Raw genomic sequence first — 14895 nt, 5'->3', positions numbered from 1 at the left:
TGGGACAATTTTTTAAAGGTATTTCTAAAAATTTAGTATCCATTCAATTTTATTAAGGGAATTTCAATGATTAAAACATTTTTTTAAGGAAATAATAGAATAATATCTAAACTAATAAAATAGGAGTTAGGAATTAGAAAAAGGAAAAAAGGAAAACTATTTTTTCATTACATTTTTTGGTTTATCTTCTAATATATTTACTCAAATATTAACTATATACACCCCAGGGAAGAAAAATGAAGAATTGTTGTGCATTATTGAAGAATATTCTAGATGTGAACTCTATGAAGTCAGAGCTTTTTGAAGTGCTTATTAATATGTGGCATTCTGCAAGGGTATGGATATCTTTGTAGTGATTTTTTTTATACTAAGTTGAGAATTAAATATATAAACACCTTTTTCAGACCTATTTGAATGTGGATCCAATCTCTTAAGATGATTGCTTCAAATATTAATGTGAAACTATTCGTGAAGGAAATTGAGCTAGAACATGAGCAGACCCATGCACATATTTTTCATAGGAATATTAAGGATAAAATAAGGGAAATAGTCTGTAAATATTGGAGATAATGAGAGCTATGAAGCTATACTTGCATATGAAATATTTGAGATAATGAGAGTTATGGAAACGTGATTTATGGTTGAGTTGTAGTTGAAGATGAAATATTTGATGCATGCATACAATGCATTACTCACATGGAGGGAGATTCATTTTCATACGCATACAAAGGGAGTAACCTTTTCCTGAATTTACATGAATGGGGACCCATTTCATATCCTCCCCCACCAATTCAGATTTTGCATGATACAGTCATTCCCTAGACTCTTTCGTCTCTAGCAACAAGATTTTCTTTCTCATCTCCAAAGGAACAACATCAAAAATTGTGACGACATAGTCATGGGCAAAAGGATGAACCCTTTCATGCTCAATATTACCTTCACCATCCCTCCCAGAGCTCACTATTTTCCTACGAGGCATGAAGGAAGCTGCGAATGAACAATGAGGACAAATACAAGAAGAATTTCTGCCAAGAAAACTATAGAAATGATGAGACACATAACTTTCAATAAAAAATACTAGATTATCACCTACATACCACATTGCCAAACAAAAAGCTAGCAAATTGTCAAGCTTATCACATTTCAATAACATGACATGACCTAAAGGCCAGCAAATTGCTGAGCTTATCACATTTCAATAACATGGCATGACCTAAAGGTGACTCGTAGGATTTCGTGAAAGTTAAAAATGACACAAAGACATTAGAACATAGGATATCATAATTTCACCATGGAACACACACTAAACAATTTGAGAAAATTGAAATGGACGCAAAATGCTAAGTACGAGAGCTTAAGACACATAATTCCTCTAGTACAAAGAAACCCCACTAATAATAAATAGAAACTAAGTTTTATGAAAATTTCTCAAGGACTCACGGAAACCAATGAATTGAGAATTTAACCTCGAAATCCCAAACAAAGGAATTAAGGAAGCAGTTTGACTGAATTCATGACGTATAACAAATACATAAACTTGTAAGCCCAATACAATGAGAATGAAACTCGCCACGTTGCAAAGGTAAAACTAGACGCATTGTAGATAAGAGAAGATCTAAAAACGGCACTACTAAAAGTGAAGAATGAGTTGGCATGCCACGAGGAAGAAACTAGTAATGGAGGACAAGGAAATATCCTTACTTCCTTCCTCACAAAATACCTCATCCATCCCCTCTCCATCACTGAGCATTTAAAACAATGATCTCATTGCATAACTAGCATGCCTATATTAACTAACCACTACCGCCTCCTGAAAGAGAAGATAGGTGTGACAAAAGCACACACAAGCAACAATGGCATTTTGAGAAACACCCCATCAAAGAATTACATTTAAAAATATTAAAATTATATATATAATATTTTGGAATAAATAAAATATATAATTCTTAACCATTTATATAAATAAAAATAAGACACATAAATTAGGAAGCTTTTTATATTTTCAATTTCCAAAGTGAAATTATATCTCACATTTATGGTAATAAGAAACTAAGTTAACAATTTTATATATATATATATAAAAGTTTGTTTAACATGTTTTTATTCTATATTTTATTTTAAATGAAATATTAATTTTTTTAATATACATCATTTTAATAAAGTGAATAAACATATATTTATTAATATAAAAATCCTTTCAATATAATTAATTATCTTATTAAGAAAACATTTTTAATTATTTTATTAACATTTTATTTTTTTAATACAATTATTGATATATAAATTATTTAAAGAAAATTGATTATTCTATTAACAGTTTTTTTAAATAAAATGTTGAACCCATCTCACTAAAATAAAAATGATTATATACATTTTATCATTGTTTAGGGATTATAATCTCTTATATATGTGTATTATTATATGAATCATCTCTATATAATTAATAATATATAATTTAGTATTGGATAGTATACTCATAAATAGTAAATAATATATCTATATATATATATATTTATATATATATATATATATATATATATATGCTTGATAAATAAAATACTTTAGTTTGTATTTTAATTTTGATCTAAAGATAAATTAGTTAAAATTAATAAAAAAATGATTTATATTGAAAGGTATTTTACACGACACTATAAAAGAGATTATTTCTATTACATTTAAAGATAATAAAATAAAAACTTATATATAATTAATATAGATTTATGTTAATTTAAGAATTATTAAATGTTAAGAGGGATTAAATTTTTTGAAGTGCAATTTTTTTTTTCAAATTTTACACTCAAAATAGAATTTTCATTTAAAAAAGTTGATCTCTATATTTAATAAATTAGAAGTTAACAAAAATTTATGCTAAAATAAAAATCATTGAATATAATTAATAAAATAATATACTATCTATGAATATTTTAATTCATTAAGAATCTTTATATATAAAGAGATATTTATAAAAAATTAAATGTACCCAATATGAAGTGACTTAATTTAGAAATCTTATAATTTAAAAAAACATATATGTAATTGAATATAAATATACATTCAATTTTATTAGAGAATAAAACATCATATAGCAACATTTTAATTAATTAGGAATCCTTCTATGTATGAATATATATTTATAAAAATTCAGTTATTATTATTTAATATAATAGAATTTAGAAATATATATATTCTAGGTTATGTGAGTTTTTAAATGACTAGCATGCTTAATTTGTGCCTTGAGTACTCTCAAACCACGAGTATCTAAGTTGTCAAAATTACCTAGTATTGAATGGTGTTGTCATTGATGCCAATGTCAGTTATTGAATGCTCTTAATATTCATCATCAATTGGAAGCTCTATTCATCAAAACCAAGGGAAAACCCTAAAAACCCCACACTTGTTGAAGCATTTTAAGATGAAGATCAGGGATCCTAGGCTCAGGATCATCATCCTTGGAAAATCCTCATCATGGTGATTCCAATAGTATGTGACATGTCATGAGATTCCTCACACTTTGCAAGGTAAGCCAAGTTAATGTTGGTGACCCTTTCTTTTGGTCAAAAACCCAACAATGACACATGATGTGGCCGTTTTTAATTGGTATGCTTGTGATGGTCAAAATTAATGTTGTGACTTTCAATATTAAATTGCGGATCCAATGAAACTCTATTTACAAAGGGACATAAAATACTTGGCTTCGAGATATGTATCTTTTATTTTTAACTCAAAAATTATAAACCTATAGTAAGTCAACCTCCTTAAAAATTGGCTCCAACAAAGTTAAGATTCTAATTTCATTTTCCCTGAAAATTTAAGGTTAGCCCACCCCTTACAGCATCTACATAAGGGAGCTCAAATCCTTCCAAAAGGGTGGAAACAGAAATTGAGACATCTCTTTGAAGTTTCGACCTACAGTAATCCTAAAATTTTTCCAGAGGAGGTCAGAGTTATTTGAAACAAATCTTAGGTTATACTTTTTTATTAAGAATGGATTTGTTGGGTTTTCTTATGGGCATTTGGCCCTTTTGAAGTTTGATGAAGAGGTTCAACACATAATCAAAAGGAGAGAAAACCTGCGCCTTGGCTATAGGCTAACACCTTTGGCCCTATATTTCTCTCAATCTGAGGATTTCTTTGCACTTTTAAGTATTTGTAGGTGGACTTCGTCCCATACTTGAAGGGAAAAATTTAGTGTATTAAAGTTGATCTTGGTACGCTATGTTGCACATCTAGGACAACAATTCAACAACATCACACATGTGGTTCATAATTTTACATGTGAATGTCTGAAGGTTGCAGATATGAGGCAACTAATTAAATATTCTACTTGATCGTGCCTTAGTGCAATAAGTACTCTTTCAAAACGATTCCAATTTGGGGACTCATTACTCGACTTTTCCATCGATAGTTTTGTTGATCTTTACCAACACTTCAAACTATTAAAATTATGACTTGTTGCTTGAGAAATGTTAAGGGTTGATATGAAGTTGGGGTTTTCTATGAATATTCAAACCATTTAAAAACAAATTTGAAGCTGTATTGAGAAGATCTATTATGCATTATTCAAGAATATTCTATATGTGAATTCCTCGAAGTCAAAGCTTTACAAATTTCTTATTAATATGTCGCATTTTATAAGGGTATGGTATATCTCTATATAAATTTTTCTTCGGAGCCTAACTTGAGGATCAAATATATAAACACCTTTTTCAAACCTAGTTTAATGTGGATCCAAGCTCATGAAGGGATAACTGAAAACATTAATTTGAAGTTATCTGTGAAGGAAATTCGACTAGAATGTAACCAATCGGGTGCACAAATTTCTCATTGGAAATTGAAGGATGAAACAAGGATCATTGATTAGTTCGGGCCCATTTACCAACATAATTCTTCTCAACAAGATAACTTTGCACTAAAGGAAGAAGTATCAGTGTATCTAAATTCAAGAACAAGAAAATCACATTGCAAACACTTAACTGTAGCCCTAATATGAATATGCAAGGATGTCAATTCCCTTAGTGCTTGAATTAAACAACCTAAAGGATTTGATCATCACTACTAAAATTTGGGTGATGCTGACCATTATAGTTGCCTAGGCTTTGTACCAGAGTTTACTTCCTGTAGTTGTATCATTGAGCAACTAAGATGATGTTGTTCTTCAACACCTTAAAGGAGAAAATGCAGAAGTAGGAACGCATGAGTTTTATATCGTTTGAGTAGAGAGTGAACTGAACATAAATAATAACACATGATCCTTCATATGGCCATGTTATATTTGTGTTGAAACAAGTGGAGCAATATAATATATAATTAAATAAAATATGTTTGGTCACTATATGGTTGCAATATTTCACATAATTTGGATGTGTATCCCATCCTTAAATTTTATTCGTGTTTGTGATATTTTTTCACCAAGGTAAAATTAAATTTAGTTACTTTTAAGAGTTTCATCATGTCGATCGAATAGTTAGTTTTAGAAGGAAATATTAGCACCATCATCAGATAGTGGGCATTTTACATAGCATCCCTTAAAATGGGCATTCTGTCTAATGATTAATTTGATATATGATTTTTGAGCTCATTATTGAGGAGAATTGAGTTCGACAAAATGCACAATGATTAGTGTTCAAAGGTGGATGCTTGTGAATCCTGGGTGATAAAATATTTTATGGGCGTAATATAGTTTTTGCATGAACAAGTTATATAGGTTTTAGATTCACTCACAAAATAGGTTCCATGAAGAGGATTTGATCGACAATAATGATGAACTTAAGAAGGGCATGGGAAACCTTTCAAAGGTTGTTGTATGCTGTTGATTACAATTATGATGTACTTAGAAGAGGCCATAATAGTTTTTGATTGTTATTGAGATACTCAACAAGAAAATACTATTGTTTGATGTTGGGCCATTTGTTGAGCTAAGGTTTGCGAGTATATGTTGATTTGCTAAATATTGGGATTCAAAGGTTGACGTGTATAGGCTGACATAGTTTGTTATATTGCTGATGATTTGTTAATGTCATTGATTCTTTTAGAGGGCAAATAGTAAGAAGCTTTTTGTTGCAGTAAATTTATTTATTTATCTTGATTCAGCAGAGAAGAGATAGTTGGATCTAGTCTAAAAATTGTGAAATGTGGTCCACCATGGTGAGTTGAAGCTTTGAGTCTTCAGGGAAGGTTATAGATTGTTGAGTAGGGTTGAAGGGTAGTGCAAGGTAGGAGAGCGTATTCTCCTTGAACTTGTAGCCTAGGAACACCTCACGCTAGTAGGGTGGTGCTACGGGAGGTTGACGTCTGCAAAGAAAATTGGAGCATCCTTCCGATTGTAGTTTGTGAATAGGGTGTTGGAGCATGCTTCAGGTCAAATCCTGTAAACGAGGGTGATGGAGTATCCTTCTAGTTAGAGCTAATAAATGAGGGCGTTGGAGAATCCTTCAGGTTGGATGTTGTAAAACAGACATTTGGAGCCTCTTTTGGTTGTAGTGGAAAATATTGATGTAATATTTTTTAAAGACAAATATTAAGAATCATTCAGTGGTTTTTCGCCAAGAAGGGTTTCCACCAAAAGATATCATGTCTATTGTCTTGATGTTTGTGCATGGTTGAATGGTGTTGTTTACTATTTATGTGATGTCAATTTAAGTTGATCTAATGGTAATGATAACAAATTCTATGTAAATTTAGAAAAGACTAATTGGTGAGAAATATTGATTGAAACCCCTATAAGTATTTCCAACAATTGGTGTCATAGTCGGTTCCTTCAGTTGAAACTTAACAATGGGAAGGAAGATCAAATGTGAATCAAGATGGGAAAGTCTAGGACGAAAGCCAACAAGCATTCAAAGGAATCAAAGGATGTCCCTGATATTGAAATATTTTCAAAACCTATTACAACTAACAAAGAGAAATAGGTTGGTCCAATTCCTAATGTCCCTCAATTATTCAAGTTTTTTTTTTTTTTTTTTTTTAATTTTCCTTTAATCACCACTTTTAGAAATTAACTTAATGTGATGATACTAAGTTGCACCTATTTTAATTAGGGTGATAATAAAGGGAATTTTAATATCCTATTTTTCATAACCATACTCTCATGATGTACCCATCCCTTATATACATACACCCTACTCTTCTACATGTGATATTTAGGCAATCTATATGAATTTCAACGTTTCATAGTTGATTTAGGGTATCATTTACTTGTAACTTGTTATTTTTATTAATACTATTGACATTTCCCCAAGAGGGTCAAACCTTTAAATCTTGTTATTATAATACAGTTTGTTTATTTCTCCTTTTATTTCCATAATCGTTTTCATTTTAAGAGTGTGCTGAGGTATTTGTTTTACATGCAAAGTGTCATCTGATTTAAATTCCATCTGGAATTTCAATAGATGTTTTAGTTACAGGGAGAAGGACTATTTTATTTCCACTAAACTAGAATTTTGCTGATGCATCGATGTATTTTCTTTTAGTTATTGTTTAATAGTATTCCTGGTTTACCAAAGCTCATGAAGCATAGATTTGTTCTTCCTCTGATATTTTATTTTCGTATTGGCTAGAGATGCTTCTGGACCTTTTGTAATTAACATTGTTTATTCTCTGAGATAAATATTACTATCCACCTGGAATTTGTAACTCATTAAGGAAAAATTGTACAGTACAGTTCACTATGCTTATTCCTTATAATCTGGAAATTGTTTGGTAGTAGTCTTGATTCCAAACTCGTTGTATTTTTTTTCCTTCTGGGAAATTACATCCTAATCCCATTAATAATGGGCTGGGGTATTTGTTTTACATGCAAAGTGTCATCTGATTTAAACTCCATCTGGAAGTTCAATAGATGTTTTAGTTACAAGGAGAAGGACTATTTTATTTCCACTAAACTAGAATTTTGTTGATGCATCCATGTATTTTCTTCTAGTTATGGTTTAAGAGTATTCCTGGTTTACCAAAGCTCATGAAGCATAGATTTGTTCTTCATCTGATATTTTATTTTTGTATTGACTAGAGATGCTTCTAGATCTTTGGTAGTTAACATTGTTTATTCTCTGAGATAAATATTACTATCCACCTGGAATTTGTAACTCATTAAGGAAAAAATGTGCAGTACAGTTCACTATGCTTATTCCTTATAATCTGGAAATTGTTCAGCAGTAGCCTTAATTCCAAATCTGCTGTTTTTTTTTCCTTATGGCAAATTACATCCTAATCCCATAACATCTATTTCGACTTAACTTCTATAGGTCATATGTTGTCAATTCTTGTTATAACCTAGATAGTACACATTCTATGGGAATCAGGGTCAGATTATATTTATATACTCGATTCCTACTTATGATCTTCTCTCCCTTTCAATCCTATTGTGAAAATTTCTAGCATATTTATGGTAGGGTTTCCCTTCATGGTTGAGCCTCATAAGGTGGATGATACAGTCTCATGATGAAATTAGCAGTTAAAGATTTACACCAGAATCCTCATCTATGCACTTCTTTAAATAATTATTTCCTTAATGTTGTTATCATCTTTTGGTATCCAGGAATGCGTGCATATTTTTTCTTTTGATATTCATCCAATATCATTTGTTTTAAAACACTCACATTGGGAATATACAATCTATTTCGGTAGGTTAGCAATTTTTCAGAATTTTCAACATATCTTGGAACTTCCATTTGATGTAATTTCTGTTGAATTTTGAGATATTTATGATCTTTTTGTATTGAATTTTTAATTTGTTCCACAAAATTTGTACTAATATGACTAATAGATACTCCCATCAAAGCATGTGCATGCCTAATTAAAGCATCTACTATTTTGTTTTCTTTTCCTTTTATGTCTTTAATATCAAATTCGAACTCACTGAGGAAAGTTAGCCACCTACTTGTCTAGCATTTAGATTACGTTGGATGAAAAAATATTTCAAACTGATGTGATTTGTCACCAAAGTAATTTGTTTCCTGTCAAATACTGTCTTCGCATCTTTAGAGAATGTATCATTGTCGGGAGCTCTAAATCATACACATCATAATTATTTTTGTGTCGTTTCAATTTTCTAGACTCATAGGCTATTACTACATTTTCCTGCATCAAAACTCCCCCAAGACCTTCCAAACAAGCATTAGTGAAAACAATAAATTCCTTACTTGGATTTGAAATTTTCATAAAAAGCGCTAGTGTCACTAATTGTTCCAACTTGTCAAAACTTTCCTTGCATTTGATTTTCCATTCAAACTTTGTTCCTTTATTCTACTAGGAAGCAATGGGGTAATCCAATTATGAGAAGCCGTCTATAAACATTTGATAATATCCTATGGTCCCCATAAATGAGCTAATTGTTGAAACATTGTGTCAAAGATTGTCTCTATATCAAAATCAACCATGGTCCAATGTCACATTGTGACAAAGATTGTATCATAATGAAAATCAACGATGGTAAACAATGGTCAACCATGTTCATTTTGGGGTCTTTATAATATTTATCTTAGGGTTTTTATACCTTGGGTTTATAATATCAACCATGGTCATCCATGGTCAACCATGGTCCAATGTCATATTGTGACAAAGATTGTCTCAATATGAAAATCAACCATGGTCAACCATTGTCCAATGTCACATTGTGCCAAAAGTTGTTTCAATATAAAAATCTATCACTCTCAAGCATAGTCCAATGTCACATTGTGACAAAGATTGTGTCAATATGAAAATCAATCGTATCAAAAATGGTCAGCCATGTCTATTTAGGGTTTATAATATCTATCTTAGGGTTTATATACCTTAGATTTATAATATTTATCCCTTGGATTTAATATTATTCGCTTGAGTATTTAGTATTAATCCATTGAGTTTATTATTCCCTTGGGTTTATAATATTTATCTTTGGGCTTATATACCTTAGATTTATAATATTAATCCTTTGGATTTAATATAATTCCCTTAGGTTTAAAATACCATGGGTTTTTAATATCTTGGGTTTATTATTTAATATATTTTAATTTTTTAAATATTTATTATAATTTAAGTTTAATTTTTTTATTAAAATTTAATTATTTAATAATATTATTAATTGATAATAGTAGCAATTTTAATTAATAACCATAATATTAATAATAATAATTATTTAGTAATAATAATAATTATTGATTAATTATTATTATTTTTTAGTAAAAATAATCAATCATGGTCACTATGATTGACTATGATGGGTTTTCATAATGAGATAATCTTAATAATAACAATTATTTGGTAATAATAATATTGTTTTTTAAGTGATGATGATGATGATGATGATGATGATGATGATGATGATGATGATGATGATGATGATGATGATGATGATGATGATGATGATGATGATGATGATATATTTAACATTATTAATCAATTATAATAATTAATTAATTAATTAAAAATTAAGTAATAGTAAATAACATTTAATATTAAATAATAATTATAATTATAAATAAATAATTACTTTTAATTATATGATAATAATGATATTTCTATTGCCATAGTTTTTTTTTGTATTATTATTTCTATTGCTATATATTTATTAATGGTAGATACAATTGAAGATTTTAGCTATATAAACAATATTAATATTTTTAACGTGGTTGTGTTACTATATATGTTTATATCTATAATATCATATATTTATACTAAAAGTAAAAGTAAACTTAGATTTGAAAATAACAATTAAGTAATAGTTTCTTATTTATATTAATTTATTTTTAATATTTCATAATGTAAAACATGTTTATCTATATAATTATTATTAATTCATGAAAATACTTAATATACAATTTAAACATATATACAGTTCAGAAAACATGGAATAAGATTCTTATCTTTGAATATTTACCCCCACTTTACTATGGAGATCTTTAATCTATAAATAGACCTTAATACAAAAGAATAGACCAATAACATGGATTATCAATAACACATGTGCCAAAAACCATAACTCATTTCATATGGCACTTGTTCCGATGATATTTATTTTAATTAATCAATAAATGTCATTGAATGGATTCTCATAGAGTTAGTGCATATTTTAAATTTGCTAAGGATATTTGTCCGCCTAACATATTTGCAACTCAACTTTGGTTGATTAAGGATGCTTTCAGTTATTGTCAAGGGATAGGGAATGTAATAGCTCATGGCTTTGAAGATTTAATTTGCATCATTATCATTGTGGTTGTCTCCCAAGAATTGAGTTACAGAGCATTCATATGGGGATGAGGCTTCAATAGCTAGCCCAAGGTAGGAACATTCTATTTATTCTTCTCACGTGGATAATGAAAATGCCTCTCAAGCCTTTTTGTATGCTTATATCCTAGGCTTTAGCCTTCTCTAGCACCTACCTAGGGGGTTGTGATGGATAAGCAAGATGACCTTGGTTCTCTAGACCCTTTGGCCATCAATCTCATTCACATATTTATGTGATTCTTTCTTGTGCCTTGGTTAAGCTCAAGTAAAAAAATGTTCAGTTGGAAACAATTCTTGCAAGATTTCCACATCTCGTTAGGCATATAAGCGACATGTGATTTTAGAAGAAGATAACTCAAGTTTGATCCCACTATTTCTAAGAAAATATTAAAATTTCTCATAATTATAAGTTTGGTATCAGGTGTTATTACAGGTGAAGATAAGGGAGACATGTTCTCTTTTGAGAGAGAGTATCTTCTCCATCATAAGGCTGATAGATTGTTATTTCTAGTGAAAAGTCCCTACCTTCCTTTAGAGAAAAGTGATCTCCCTCGTGGCAACACTTCTCAAAGGTTGATCATTTTCTCATTGATCTTCTCCAAGACTAGGGAAGCCTCTATCTTCCATTGGGATAAAATCTCATTCAAGACATCTAGTATGCCATGTCAAGGAACCCAAGTTCATGACAAGACAACATATTATTAGGAATGAAGGTGCACTTGAGCATAATTGAGGGTTGAAAACTCTACTCCATGATTTAGATAGCCCATTCTTCTACTTCTCCTATTTGGATCAAACGAGCCTAGATCCATTTAATTTTAAAACCAGCCTAGATTCATCTTATCTCTTGATCTATCTATGAGAGGGATTAAATTTTTCTAGGTGCAAACTTTTCTTAACATTTTACATAGGTTTGCACCTTGAGAGATTTGATCCCTCTTTGCGCTTTAATAGATCCAGAGTTTAGATAGATCGACATTGGTTTTAAAATTAAATGTTCTAAATTTAGCGATGTGATGTGTTGAGATATATATCCTAGATAAAGAGATGAGTTAGGTGGGAAAAGAAATGTTTGCATCCAAAGTTTTAAATATATTTATGTTTGAAAATATATTTTTTGTATTTTTTTAAATCGTTAATACCATCAAACCTTTTTACAATGTATATTATTTATTTTTCTATATTTTATATTTTTAATAATAACAACCACCAGTGTAAATAAATATTTAGAAACATGAATTGCATCAGCAAACCACCATTTTCAAATTTTATTCTGCTATGAACTGATGAATGGATATCTATATTCTTGCAAATGATTAGGATGAAATCCTATACAATACTTGCACGAAAGAAATACGGGGCACGAGAAACATGAATATGAGGCAGGCCTCTGTGTAGTGGAAGAAACTGTGTTTGGTTCAAGAGCCCATTAATTTCCTGGTACATTTAAAGGATTGAGTGTGAGCAGCTACTGAATCGCGAAACCGGCCTTCTTCGACTGCCATGTTAATATGATGTGCTGACGCGTGCTTTCCAGCATCAATGGAGCTCTCATAATTCCTCATTAACTCAGCCTTGCCGTTAGCCTTCACTTGCTGCTCGTCCTTTGATTGTGCTGTGCAACATCCAGGAGTTGGAGCATTGCTGGGGCATTGAGGTGCAGCTGGAGGGCACATAGAAAGTGACGCCTCAACGGAAGAATGAACGTTACTTTTGTGTGAAGGAGTTGGAAGATGGGGATTTGGTTGAGCTGCAGCAAGCACGAGTAGGAGGTTGTGAACATTACTGCTTTTATGAGGTCCTCCTTCGACTGCGATGTTGACTTGATGTGCTGACGCGTGCTTTTCGGCATCAATGGAGCTCTCATAATTCCTCACTAACTCCGCCTTGCCATTGGACATCACTTTCGAATTTGCAGTGCAACATCCAGGAGGAGGAGTTGGAGCATTGCGTGGGCATTTCGGTGAAGCTGGACGGCATACAGAAAGTCCTGCTGCCCACACCCCAACGGAAGAATGAACGTTACGTTTGTGTGAAGGAGTTGGCAAATGGGGATTGGGTTGACGGGCAGCAAACACGAGTAGGGGGTTGTGACCATCACCTCCAAACGATTGCCATCCTCCTGCTGCCGCGGCTTTAAGAGGAGATTGAACGTTACAGCGAGCATTTCCGTCGCGTTGAGGTGCCCGAGAAGCTGCAACCCGAAGAAAGGGGCTTTCCTTAACCAAGAACGTCGACATAAGTAGGGCGACGGCAGTAAGTAGAATGACAGAAACATTAGCTTTCATTTTCCTAGGGAAAGGCATCATCCTTTTCTGCTTTGATATCGTTACAATCTTCTGTGGATGGATGGGTTAGATGGTTGATAGTCTGTAAATATTGGAGATAATGAGAGCTATGGAAATAGTCTGTAAATATTGGAGAGCTATGGAAATAGTCTGTAAATATTAGAGATAATGAGAGCTATGAAGCTATACTTGCATATGAAATATTTGAGATAATGAGAGTTATGGAAACGTGATTTATGGTTGAGTTGTAATTGCAGATGAAATATTTGACGCATGCATACAATGCATTACTCACATGGAGGGAGATTCGTTTTTATATGCATACAGAGAGGGGACGGCACACCGTGATTCGTTTTTATATGCATACAATTCAAATTAATTATATATTCTTCGTTCGTAGAGCAGATGGAAGATAAGCGATTGTCTAAAGGTCGCAATGGCAAAGCGCCTCTTTAACGTTCAAACTCAATTTAACGAGTGGTTTCAACTTTGTGGGTTGTCTGCGTCGAGAGAGCGTGGAATAGTAATGTGTGAGCGGTCTGTGATGTTTGACATTGTTGCTTTATTCATCTCCGGTGTTGAATAGACTTCGAGAGCGTGGAATAGTGTGTGAGCGGGCTGTGATGTTTGACATTGTTGCTTTATTCATCTCCGGTTTTGAATTGACTTCGGACGATTGGAAACAGAAGAAGTCAAATGAGATGTATCTGATTTTGATCCGTAGGGGCAGCGTTGATGTATATCTTTGGTCAATCCCTGATTTTCCATTCAGATTCGGAACACTTGCAAACTAGGTTTGTGAAAACAGCAATATCGGGCCCATTCAGACTCGGAACACTTGCAAACTAGGTTTATGAAAACAGCAATATCTGACAGATTGAGATTTAGAAATCCAATTACGCACCAAAAACTACACTTTAGATTAATCATAAATATAAATACATTAATATAAACATAAATAAATCAATAATAGTAATTTTATCTTAATCACACAATCAATTAATTGAATAAATTTCTCAATCAAATACTAATTTATAAAAAAAATATAATTAACGTTTTAGATGAAATTCTATCATTACTTCCTGCCTAAATAAATATAATTAACGTTTTAGATGAAATTCTATCATTACTTCCTGCCTAAATCAACCTTTACAAAGTATTCCTTCAGTTATAATACTAATGTTCACCAAATGGTTTATTTATATATGACTCTTTCTCTACTTTCCTTATGCCAATTTCTACTGTATCGTACAATGTTTCCATACTACTCTCTCATGCCAACTTACAGTTTTCACGTATTTATAATATTACACTACTTTCATGCTTGCAATCATTTTAGGATTTCTAGAATTTTATATAGGTCATTTCTCTCATATATATATATAAAATAAAAGTCTTTAAATTTTAT

Source organism: Pinus tabuliformis, chromosome 3_1, assembly GCF_031772625.1.
Source record: "Pinus tabuliformis cultivar Carrire ecotype Pingquan chromosome 3_1, CPIR1, whole genome shotgun sequence".
NCBI classification, from domain to species: domain Eukaryota; kingdom Viridiplantae; phylum Streptophyta; class Pinopsida; order Pinales; family Pinaceae; genus Pinus; species Pinus tabuliformis.
This window is presented reverse-complemented; position numbering follows the sequence as displayed.